General features: G+C 42.5%; 1 protein-coding gene and 1 long non-coding RNA gene across 3 annotated transcripts in view; one reads left to right on the top strand and one right to left on the bottom strand.

Moving 5' to 3' along the window:
* btbd11a (BTB (POZ) domain containing 11a) overlaps positions 1-13307 on the top strand; it is a 619821-nt gene that overhangs the window by 413419 nt on the left and 193095 nt on the right. The gene's annotated exons all lie outside the window — the stretch shown is intronic.
* Positions 7921-8932, bottom strand: LOC132870114 (uncharacterized). Its single transcript, XR_009651055.1, has 3 exons — positions 8359-8932; positions 8117-8244; positions 7921-7991 (listed from the first exon to the last, which is right to left on the bottom strand). It is a non-coding gene; the product is annotated as an uncharacterized LOC132870114 (long non-coding RNA).

Here is a 13307-nt window from a genome sequence, read left to right as displayed (position 1 = left end):
GAGTCGCCAGAGGTCCGTAACCGGGGTCCATAACTGGGGTCCGTATCGTAGGATATGGACCCGCTCGCCAGGCAATCAGAGCGCAGGATTTGATGGAAACTGGACCATGAAAAAAAAAATTATTTAATTAACAGTTATTTCATGAAATTGAGTCGTACATGAGCTGATAGCCGATGAGGTGCATAGTGCCGAGCCGATTGAGTGGAATAACGGTTTTATTCTATCCACATTCACTGGATTTTGAGAAACAGAGCATTTTTATTTTTATTTTTTGCAAATTCGATAAATTAAAAACTTTATACAAAACGTCTGACGAAATCATTTCCACTGAGAATGGAAACAAACCAGCGAAATGACAGGAGCAATTTGTGAAAAATGCTCCAATAATTATTCTTGAAAAATAAAAAAGATAAATTCTTACCATGAAATATTTTCATTCCATATTTTGTTGCTTTTTTTTGGGGGGGGGGGTTGTTTTTGAGTAGTTTTTATTTCATCCTCAGTTGGTTCAGCAACATGCGCCGCCATTTTGTTTTTCTCTACTCGTGGTATATGAACTGATATCCTTGTAGTAGAGTAGCCAATTAGAGAGCACAATTGCTCATATCCAGGGAATGTGAATAGAATATATATGTGTATGTATGGTGTTTTTTTTCCAATTTGTTTTCCTTTATTTTGTTATATTGCCTTAACTTGACTTTTGTAACCATGTGACAAATAAACTAAACGAATTGCTAAAAATATTTTATTTTAATACCATAGTGCCATTGAATTCTTAAATCTGATTGGTCAGAAGGTGTTGATTAGCAGCCACTCTGCAAGCTAAATCACAGGTTTATATTAATTTGTTCCTTCTAATACATCATCATTGCTCTAGCAACAACTTGCAATGGACCATGCATGACAGATACGCCACATAATCATAGAATCTTCAGAACAGAGGACTTTGTGCTTTGTGGGTTACCGGTAACATCCATCCATCCATCCATCCATCCATCCATCCATCCATCCATCCATTATCCATAACTGCTTATCCTGTACAGCGTCGCGGGCAAGCTGGAGCCTATCCCAGCTGACTATGGGTGAAAGGCGGGATACACCCTGTACAAATCACCAGATTATCACAGGGCTGACACATAGAGACACACAACCATTCACACTCACACCTACGGTCAGTTTAGAGCCATCAGTTAACCTAACTGCATGTCTTTGGACTGTGGGGGAAACCGGAGCACCCGGAGGAAACCCATGCAAACACGGGGAGAACATGCAAACTCCACACAGAAAGGCCCCCATCGGCCACTGGGCTCGAACCCAGAACCTTCTTGTTGTGAGGCAAGGCAACAGTGTTAACCACTACACCACCGTGCCGCCTATTGGTAACATGACAAGTGTTGTTTTTTTTATTAACTTCAAGAGAGAAAAAATCTAGCAGCTGGTGAGGGAATGATTGTTTATAGCTGTTGTAAAATATGAAAGCTGATCCCTTTTATTACTTACACACCATCCATCCATCAGAGTCACATGTCGAGGCTTGAGCCAATCCCAGCTGACTTCAGGTGAGAGATGGGGTACATCCTGGGCAGATCCCCAACACAGAGATGAACAGTCATTAACACTCACATTCACACCTATGGGCAATTTAGACCAGCCAGTCGACCGAATCCACATGTCTTTGGACTGTTGGAGGAAACCAGAGCACCAGGAGGAAACCCACACAGGAACGAGGAGAACATGCAAACTCCACACAGAAAGGCCCCAGTCTAGTCTGGCTAACGCGACTTCAAAGCTCTGCGAGCATTTGGTCTGGCAAAGATATTAAGCCCAACCATTTCCCAAAGGCGTGGTTGACCCGCCTCCCTGAAATGCCTCAGTTTGCTACTGGTTGAAGCCAGAAAAGGCTGTGACGAAGCTTATACCAATCACATCACTCTTTCCTCTGACGTATGTGACGCGACGGAAACTGCTTGAGTAACAGGAAGAAGATAAATACCTCCAGGGCTGCTCTTTGCTCCGTTTTCAATGAGAACTTCCCGTTGAATGCTTTCAATACAGCATCTACCGCTGTGTCAAAGGCTTGCCGCTGCTCCATGTTCGTAATGTTTCTAGTGAATGAAGCGCTTCCGGCATAGATTCTGTAAACAATCTATGGCTTCCGGTCGCAGTTCTACTACGTCAGTGCCTTGAACACGCCTCTACCCAGGGCCGTTGGAGATGCTCAAAGTTGATTGGCTCCCGATTTTTCGGGAGCTTGGAAGAGCTGTAGATAGCTTGCCTTGCCAGACTAAGCTCGCAACAGGCCCTCGTGTTGCGTCACACTTAGGATGGGCCGGCCCAGGCTAGCCCCAGTCGGCTGTGAGGTTTGAATGCAGAACCTTCTTGCTGTGAGGTGACAGTGATGATAACCACTGCACCACCGTGCCGTCTACTTTCTACACCATTAAATTTAACTATAAATGAATAAAAAACATTAGTCTTTCATTAATAAATTACAATATTTGGCAAATCAATGTGGTATAAGGGGAATAGATCACTTAGGACATTACATTAATGGCATTTAGCAGACGCTCTTATCCACAGCGACGTACAACATACCCAGAACAGCCTGGGGAGCAGTTGTGGGTTAGTTGCCTTGCTTAAGGGCACTTCAGCCATTCCTGCTAATCCACAGAATCAAATCAGGAATCTTTTGGTCCCAAAGCAGCTTCTCTAACCTTTAGGCCATGACTTCCCCGATGCTGTTATTGGAAAAGAATCAGACCCTGTCATCGATTATGTTCCTGTAACAGTACACTGTGTAGTGTTATGGATTCCCAGGCAGAAATGTACGTCAGGATGACACAGTCAATGTGTTCTTGGCTTATGCTTTGTAGAAATCAAGATTTAAGTCAAGAATTGTTATTACCATATAACAGTGTGGGTGGTGATTGAATTTGGTAAAGGTCAACACTCAATATTAAACAACAAGAAAGTGCAGGACAAGACAACATGTGCAAGACACTCCTGACAATGCTACAGCCATCCATAACCAGGAGTTGAAAGAACGAAAGTAATCATGCTGTCTGGGTGGGAAGGATGGTATACTCTCTCTCCTGTCGATCACAGCAACATTAGCAATGACCCTAACCCATAACTACATCATCGCTTGTTTACCGCCATGAATTATGGGTGATACCCAGGGTCAGCTCCGCCGTATTGTTTACTCTCGTCTTTGTTAAACACTGCATTGCTCTGTCTAAGCAGTTTTAACCATGCCGCCTAAAGTGAATTGCTGTATGCCTTACTGTGTCTCCACAACAAAGACAACACCTAATTTGAGCTTTTATCAGCTGCCAGTCGAGAAGAAGAGAAGAAATGGATAAGTTTAATCTGCAAAGAAAACCTTCGAACTGAATCGAAATGGACAAGTGTTTGTAGCTTCCATTTCTCTGGTGGGAAAAAGACGTACTTAAACTGTGACCCAGCAATATTTCCACAGTCTCCGGAACGGCCTTTGGTTATAGAAGATTATAACAATCGACACTGTTCATCGTCTGAAACTAGCGATATTCCAAAGCCTGTAAAACAAAGAAGCATTCTTCAGCCTTTGCCTCTCAACGTGCCGAAGCACTCAGCCGCCGAACGAGCCTGTCGGACCGATAAAACTCCCAAACCAGCAAGGGTTCGCTTTCGGGTGTGTATAATGCTCAGTATACCTCACTAGTGGCATTTATTGAAGAAAATGTATTTATATTGAACATGACGCGGCAGATCAGTGGGTTTCCAAAGTTTTTTTAAAAAAATAATTTTTCCTGATATCAAGTTTTATTTAACTAATCACTCATTATAAATGTTTTGATGCTGTTCTTCTGGGCCCAGGATCACAAAGCAATCTTAGACTTAAGTCACCAGTTGATTTTTCATAATCGTTTCCCTTACTGCATCTGTAACTTTCATTGTGCTGGATCAAGGTTACGTACAAGGCAAATATTTCATTAGAACAAAGCTTCTTAGAAAATGGAAAGAAATAACTGAAGAGTAAAAGAAACAAATTCAGACTTTAGTCTAAGATTGCTTCGTAATCCAATATACGTCCTGAGAAATAAGACATTCTGAGATTTGATGTTGTTGTTGTACAGTGTGGTAGACTCGGTCTAGACTCTTACCTTCTCACCAAGCTTGAGTTGGATTCCGATTTTCCTGCTGTAAACCCTCGACATGTTATCCACCTCTTTAAATCACTAATTTCATTGTCTTCAACGACAGAGCACGGCAAAATCGCTCCTCTCACGTCGCTCTCATGTAAAATTAATCTGACATCCGTCATATCTCTCAACTACCGACCTCGGCTATCCCCCACAATGCATTGGGGTAAACAAGTGATGACGTAGTTATGCATGGGGGCCATTCACCACTGCCTTTGAGCTCATGTATGCTATGTGGAAGAGGGAGGATAGTGTTTTCCTCTGATTATGTCATGTTGCCCTGTGATGTAACAGAAGCAGGTAACAATTGGTGAAGATGTGTTTGGCTGGCTTCATGTGTCTCAGAAAGCATGCGTTAGCCTTCACCTTCACCAGCTGTTAGCTGTTGTATGAGAAGGGAGAGTTGACTGGTGGGGGGAAATTGGCAAGCGACCAAATTGGGGAGATAACAAGGGGAAAATAGTCCATTCAGCAAGCACAATCTTGGTCAAAACAGGCAAAGGTCAAATTGCCCGAGCAAGACAGGAAAAAAGGATCAGAAACATGGAGAAAGCAGAAAGGTCAACGCCAGATAAGCAATTAGGAAATAATACTTAGGCTTGATAACTGACAAGATGGAAAAACAAAACCAACAACGAGAAATTATTGAGTTGTTTAAATACTCAGGGTGAACTGAAGATAAACAGGAAAAAAAAGACATGTTCGTGTTCAGGGGAGTGTGAGTGTTGTTCGAGATGTGCAGTGGAACCAGATGTGTTGACACTAGAGACACAACAAGTGTTCTTAACAACATGTGTAATACTGCAATGACGTGAAGGGTTATAAGTGGAAGACAGCAAAAATGTGTATCAATACCGAGTCAGTGAACCGTAGGTGCTAACTGGATTTGTTTGAAATTCTTGAAGACATTTCACCTCTCATCCAGTTCTGTCTGACTAGTGGGGAGTTCCAGGTATCTCTTATCTAGTGGACCAAAAGCAACCCTAAGGAGAGTCGTTGAGGTCACATGGGTCATTGATCCTCTCAGTCATCCTGTAGGTGAAGAAGCCTTTCGGATGAGGGGTGAAACGTCTTCAAGGATGTCAAGCAAGTCCAGTTGCCTTCTTTAGCACCTACAGTTTACTGTAGTTGCCTTCTTTCGCACCTACGGTTTACTGAAGTTGCCTTCTTTAGCACTGACAGTTTACTGTAGTTGCCTTCTTTCGCACCTACGGTTTACTGTAGTTGCCTTCTTTAGCACCTACAGTTTACTGTAGTTGCCTTCTTTCGCACCTACGGTTTAATGTTAGGATCGGCAAAGCATCGGATGCTGATGTTTCTAAATAACATCTGGATAAACCGCGGATTTGTTATTTAGATGTTTCTAAATAACATCTGGAGAAACCGCGGGATTACCCTTACCACAAAGGTAAGGATCTTTGAGAGTTGTGTGCTCTCGCTGCTGTTGTACAGCTCCCCCACTTGGGCTCTGAAAAACCGGCATGTACCGTACGTCTCCTTGAAAGCTTCCAGAATTCCTGTTTGCGGAGACTCCTTAAAGTAGGTTGGCAAGATCGTGTCACCAATCGGGAACTTCGTGCTTGGACTGCCTGTTGTAAGCTTGGTACGCTTATCCAGGTGAACAGATTGCGCTACTTTGGGCACTTTGCTTGAATGGAGATTGCCCGACTCCCTAAATATCTACTGGGGTGGACTCCCTCCCATGGTCACTGCAGCGTTGGCTGCCCACATCTTAGCATTCTGCAAACTATTGCTGCTGACGTCAAGCAACTGTTCGGCGACTACTGAGACATCTCCACAGCCATTCGTTCTGCTATGGACAGGAGTTCTTGGAGACGCCTCCTAAGTTCATTAAAACTAGATTGCGAGCAGGCAGACTAAACGTCAAGACCTTACCAAGTACAAGTAAGTAAAGTAGTCAGTACAAGTAGTTTACTGTGACCTGGATGTCTGAGAACCTTCACAGACATACTGAGTCATAGAGTAAATTTAGCAGAAGAATATGTGAAAATGTTGAAAAAGTACAGATAGAAAAGATAGTGAATTAGGGGTGCAGGTTCAAAAAGTACATAAAGTATAGACTATACAAAGCAGTTTAAACTGAAAGAACCAAGAGTTTATACCGTAGCAGGAATGAAACTGTTTCTGGAGCAGCATGTTTTAGTTATCAGGAGTCTGTATATTTTGCCAGAGAGAAGAGGAAATCTCTTTTCTGGATCTACAGGGATTGCACTGATGAGAGATCATGTCCAAGGTCTTGCACACAATCCGTTCAAGTGTCCTCTTGAACAGATTGAGTGGAAATGGAACGAAGAGTGGAATTAAGAACAAATTGCCAGCTGTCTATAGGTAAATTATTTGAGATGGTATCAGATGCTGGTCAGTGAGCACAGAGCTGCATATGTAGTGACAGAATACTTGAGCGGCCTCAATATGTCTGGCCCTACATTACACACCCACATAAATAAAATCACTCACCTATTTTAGCGACTCATTTACCGGCTAGTGAGGCATAACCAGTGATTCACCTTCCGTGGATTCCGGTTGAAGTCCCAGAGCAGTTAGTAATCATGCCTGCTGTCCTCCAGTTATAATTTAATATTGTACTGTAGATACTAAATGAATACACATACACATTGTGCCATCCAAAAGAAGATGGGTTCTCTTTTGAGTTTGGTTCCTCTCAGGGTTTCTTCCTCATATGGGCTCAGGGAGGGTTTTTTATCCCCCTCTGGACGAAAGGCCCAAAGGGGGATTATATCGTGGCGAAGTCCGTCCGTCTGTCTGTCCGGAAAGGGTTCTCATCTCTCATCTCATTATCTCTAGCCGCTTTATCCTTCCACAGGGTCGCAGGCAAGCTGGAGCCTATCCCAGCTGACTACGGGCGAAAGGCGGGGTACACCCTGGACAAGTCGCCAGGTCATCACAGGGCTGACACATAGACACAGACAACCATTCACACTCACATTCACACCTACGGTCAATTTAGAGTCACCAGTTCACCTAACCTGCATGTCTTTGGACTGTGGGGGAAACCGGAGCACCCGGAGGAAACCCACGCGGACACGGGGAGAACATGCAAACTCCGCACAGAAAGGCCCTCGCCGGCCCCGGGACTCGAACCCAGGACCTTCTTGCTGTGAGGCGACAGCGCTAACCACTACACCACCGTGCCGCCCCGGAAAGGGTTCTCACCTTCTGAAATCAAATCCTCTCACAATTCTGGGAGGAATTTCATGAAACTTGGCAAAAGGCTTTGTTATAGGACAATAATACCCAGATAGCAAAAATCAGTTGAATCAACATTGAAATAGCGTTTGGCAGAAAACATTGAAATAATGTTGAAATGATATTGAAAGTGTCCCCTTGAATTTGGGTTGAATCAACGTTGAATTTTCAACCCTATCAGCATTGAATCAATAGTGATTCAACCATCATCTAAATAGAAACTTACATTTAAATTTCTGTTGATTTCATGTTGAAATAATATACTGAATCAATGGTGATTCAACCATCATCTAAATGGAAATCGACATGTCATGACACTGAATCGATCTCTGTTTGACCATTATCTAAAAGGTACATATGCTAATAGAGTATAATTACTTTTATTATTCATTCAGAGTTACTTCATGGGTGTCTATCAGCCTACACAGACAGATCAAACACTGCATACAACCACATACATTCATACATACATATTTGTCAATTACTGAATGAAATAACAGAAGAGGGATTGTTTGTTATTGTTGTTTTATTGTGTCAGTAACAACAGAAAAAAAAAAGACTTCAATCCTGAAGTGGAGGCTGTGGGAGAAGCAGAGGCAACATTTATGTCAGTGCTCATGATAGAACGTTTTGCAGACAACAAATACTACAAATCACCTCTTACTTTTACAAAACAGCAATTTAGGAATATCAAGTTCACTTACATCTAGTTCCTTTTCTTTCCCCCGACACGCTAAGGGGCGTACCGACGCCAATTTTTCACCAATTCGCTGAAGGCCTGCTGGGTAAGCCGCCGGTCCTAGCCATTTCTAGCATAGCAGACCTGCCTCACCTTATGAAAATCATGATAATACAGGTCAGGTTAATTGTCACAGAGGGCTTTTATAGCTACCATTTCACTACTACAAAGCGTATACACTTAACCACTATTTTTAACCACACTTACCACAAAGAGGAGAACTGGCCAGTGTTGTTGAAGCAAATTTCTTCAGTCGCAAGCACGGACAGTCTATGGTCGCAAGTCTCGTCGTCAACGGAGCTCGAGCTCTTCTGAAAGTTCTTCTGAGAGACGGTTACTTGGACCATTCCAAATAGCGGCCGGTACGGTAGAAAACGGAGAAGTTTTTCTGTTCGTTTTTTCCTTACATGTTGCACACACAAGATTTGCACATAACCATAAATAATAATCTATTCTTCATAGTTCCTTGTGCTCTATTAAAATTCTAAATTAAATAAATGAAATTCAATGAAATATAGGAAACCCCCCTCCCACAAAATGGTCTCACCCAGAGTGCACCCCAGGCTCCCGTCCAGTGGTGCAATGTATGATGATGACAAAATCAACATATATTCAACATTGATCAAATGTTTCCTTCAACCATTACATTGATTCGAACACATTTTTTAAACTTTTTATTTTATCAGTGGTTGATTAATGGTTGATCCACCATCAGTGTTCAACTATAACTGTAAATCAACCATCTTGACCAAATATCAACATTGAAATAACATCATTTGCTATCTGGGTATGCATATTGCAATTTTGTTTGCAATATATTGTAGCAGGGGATATTGTGCTCTCAGAGCACTCTTGTTTTCTCTTGCTTCTGGCAACAGAAAGCATCTACAACTGTATTTCTGTAAAAGTATCTTGTGACAATGTTTCGTGTTAAATGCACTGTACAAATAAAATTTAATGGATTATTTTGGAGACAATTTGGAGAAAAAAAGATTGTTCTGAAATGCCATATCAGTATCAGATCAAATTTAACATAATTTCTGATCCATTCCATTGAATTATTATTTGGCACGAGTTATTTCCGGTAAAATCGTGCACTCTGATTAGTTCTTTGGGGGGCAGTATTTTCCTGTAATGCCTGTGAGCAATTATGGACTTTCTTTGCAAAGTGCTGGCTTTCAATGTTGCAAAAAGCAAACAAAAACAAAAATATATTAATTGGGAATCAAAAATGGCCGAAACACAAAAGACAAACGAGTCACTGAGTTGTTCAAGAAATGAGCAGTGAAGAGCATTCAGAAACCGCTAACAGAAATTCAGTTTTGAAACCACTGGCCGTTTATTCTGCATGTGTGACTCAACTACGTTACAAATATGATGTAACTGAACGCAGCGTCACGCCTCATTATAATGGCCATCTATTTTAATCTTAGAAATAATTAAAAAACATACAATAAACTCCTTCTTAACCTCACTTACTTGTCTTTACAAGAAAATATCAGACCTCTGTCTTTTTGTACAGCCCTCACCTATAGAGATCTTGCAGTCACGTGACCAGAAAGTACACAGCCACCATCTTGTCGGTCAACAGCACAGCTGAATACTGCTGCACTCGTGTACAGAATGGATCAATTTCAACCGACGGACTACACGGCTCATTTTTCTAATGAACAGATAACTAGATATATGTCTAAAATAAACGATCTACAGATTAATGACCCTTATGGCTTTCCGGACGGAGTTTTCACGACCGTGTCAGTGGATATGGAACTGCCAGCGGAATACCCGGACGTGTATAATTACCTCATTAACTTTCCCTCACTGTTCAGTGGTGAAGCACTGCGTGCTTATAAATCTCTGCACAGTTATCTTTACAGAAATTCAGGATTTGTCAGCGACTCAGATGTGGCATCTTGTAAACAAGAAAATGATCCTCACTGGATGGGTAAGTCACTTAAGTATTAAGTATTAAGCGCCGCCTCCTTAGCTTTGCTTCCAATAACAATCCATGGAGACCCCGCTGGTCTCGCTATCTCGTCCGGAATGTTTTTTTTTTTTCTCGTCCGGAATGTTGTGCATGCGATGGAAATCGCTACAAACCATCATTTTCTGCTGGAAACCAATGTCCAGTAAGTCCATACGGTTGTAGTGGATATTGAAGTCCGGTACAGATGAACAACACGCAAAAATACACGCAAAAAACATAAAAAACGTGCACAGGTAGGGAGAGCTTGTAGCCACAGCCGTTGTAGTAGAATTGTATATAGTAGGTTTTTCCAGAAGAAAAGGTAGAAGTAGAAGTACAAGGCGGAAATATGGCGTTTGACCGACAAGATGGCGTCTGTCACAATCTGGATCGGCTGTGACGTCACATGCAAGTGCTCCATAGCTCGGTCTGTACTGTCAAGACCTCAGTCTGATGGTTTCCTTTAAAGACCTCACGCTCAGTTCATAAATAGTTAGTATGTTATTGTAGGGCAGCACGGTGGTGTAGTGGTTAGCACTGTCGCCTCACAGCAAGAAGGTCCGGGTTCGAGCCCAGCGGCCGACAGGGGCCTTTCTACGTGGAGTTTGCATGCTCTTCCCATGTCCACGTGGGTTTGCTCCGGTTTCCCCCAAAGGCATGCAGGTTAGGCTAATTGGTGGCTCTAAATTGACCGTAGGTGTGAGTGTGAAGTTGTCTGTATCTGTGAGTCAGCCCTGCGATGACCTGGCAACTTGTCCAGGGTGTACCCCACCTCTCGCCCATAGACAGCTGGGATAGGCTCCAGCTTGCCTGCGACCCTGTAGGACAGGATAAGCAGCTACAGATAATGGATGGATGGATGGATGTTATATTGTGAACGTGCATGTTGTGCATGCATTATGCATTAGCCATGCATTATGGCTGCATAACACACTCAGAGGAAATCACTGTCTACACTGTTCGGTGTATCTAAGCTCCCAGACTAAATTTAGATCTAATCAAAACTACTCTGCAGTTGTATTTGATGTCAGGCAGCAGATATGGATGCAGATTCAGGTAAACAATGGCTTTGTTCAACAAACTTTGAGGAAAACCCAAAATGTGAGGCAAGAGTGTGCAAAAAAAAACAAAAAACAGGCACTGATCATGCAATGAACAAACAGTATGAACTAGACAAGGTAAAGGAAAACAAGAAGACAGAGTCATCTATATCCCGCGCCCTATATACCAACTATATACCAAGTTTCAAGATATAATTTGTCACATTTTTCAAGTTCTGCTGCAGGAAACCAACCCGACCTCTTTACACTGACCTCAGCAGCCCATGGCATAAGCCCACCAGACTTTTGGTCCAGTTGAGCTAAAAATTAAAATTCCTCACATTTCTTAGTATCAAAAGGCACAGATACATTACTTAATCAAAACATATACCAACTTTCAAGACCATACCACTCATAGTTTTCAAGTTCTGCTCCGGAAACAAAACCTACCCCTAAGACTAACCTGAGAGACTAAGTCTGAAATTGTTTCCATGGAAACATGAAAAATTTAAATTTCTCAAATTTCTTAGCATGAAAAGGCACATCTACATCACCTTGTTAACATGTACACCAAGTTTCAAATCCGTATCATGAATAGGTTTGGATATATGCTCCGGAAACAAATATTGCTCTTAGAAACTAAGTCAAAATCTATTTTTTATGTAAATATTTGAAAAATACTTTTTTTCCAAAAAAAAATCCAAAATAGCAAATGGCACCAGGTCACATGTTGCTTGATATGTATACAAAGTTTCATGAAGGTATCTTCAGTAGTTTTAAAGATATGGCCTGGAAACAAAAATGTGACTGGACGGACAGCCGGATGGACGGAACCCGTTTCTCTATCCCCCGCCAGTAGGTGTGAATGTGAGTGTGAATGGTTGTTTGTCTCTATTGCCGCTTTTCCACTACCAATGCGGCTGAGTAGGGCTGAGCCGTGCGGTGCTGAGTTGGGCTGAGTCGAGCTGAGCGGGACTGTTGGAGTTGCATTTCGACTACAACCGCGCTGAACCTTGCTGGCTGGAAGTGGGTGGACACATTGGGTGGAGTTAGCGAAAGTGGGTGGACGTCACGTGATGTCGTTAGGCAGTGCAAACAGTGACATCAGTGATCTTTTAAGCGGTAGTCTCACGACCCGGATAGTAAACAATAAACATGGAGTCGTTAGTGTTGCTGGTCTTGGTGCTGTGGCTTGTTGTCACCGACAACACCAACAGATACTGGCAAGAGCGTATAGATGAGGCGAGGCGCATAAGGCTTCAGAAATTCTCGTAATTCGTAATTCTTCTTCTTCCGGGTTTATGGTGTTTACAGATCCCAGCGTGCTCGCGGGGCGTGTGTGGGCATGTGAGGACACTCCTCCTCACCTATCAGTGCACAGGGGAGTGTCTGCTCACGCCCCTAGCCCCATTCGGCTCGGTTTGGCTCACTTCAGCCCTACTCCAAAACCGTGTGAGTTTTGGGTGCTAAGCAGGGCTGAAGCGAGCTGAGTCGTGCTGCTCTGAGATAGTCGAAACGCGAGCCGTGTCGGGCTGAAGTGAGCTGAAAAAGGGTAGTGGAAAAGGGCCATATGTGTCAGCCCTGCGATGACCTGGAAATTTGTCCAGGGTATACCCCGCCTCTCGCCCATAGTCAGCTGGGACAGGCTCCAGCTTGCACAGGATGAGCAGTTACGGATAATGGATGGATAGATGGATGGAGTTAATTATTCGCCTTAGATTAAGTAAAGTGAACACCATTCAAAGTCTTGATAATGTATTAGAACGAGTGTATGAATATAAAAATATTAACCTCTCATTTATGTTACACCAGAGCAATGCTTCACATGTTTATTGAACAGTGCTGTTGTATGCTTAAATAATATTGGCTTTTTTTTTCATGGTATATCAGATATATTCCATTCGGCGAGCATGATATTGAACGAGTCGAAGACAAATAGCTGAATGGAATATATCTGATATACCATGAAAAAAGTCAACCAATATTATTATTATTATTATTGTTATTATTATTATACATTCCTTTCAGGTGTTCAATGCATCTTCCTCTTTCAAAATTGTTTTAAAATCTTACGTATTTAACGAGGGCGGCACGGTGGTGTAGTGGTTAGTGCTGTCGCCTCACAGCAAGAAGGTCCGGGTTCGAGCCCT

This window comes from Neoarius graeffei, chromosome 21, assembly GCF_027579695.1.
Source record: "Neoarius graeffei isolate fNeoGra1 chromosome 21, fNeoGra1.pri, whole genome shotgun sequence".
Classification (NCBI taxonomy): Eukaryota; Metazoa; Chordata; class Actinopteri; order Siluriformes; family Ariidae; genus Neoarius; species Neoarius graeffei.
This window is presented reverse-complemented; position numbering and strand designations above follow the sequence as displayed.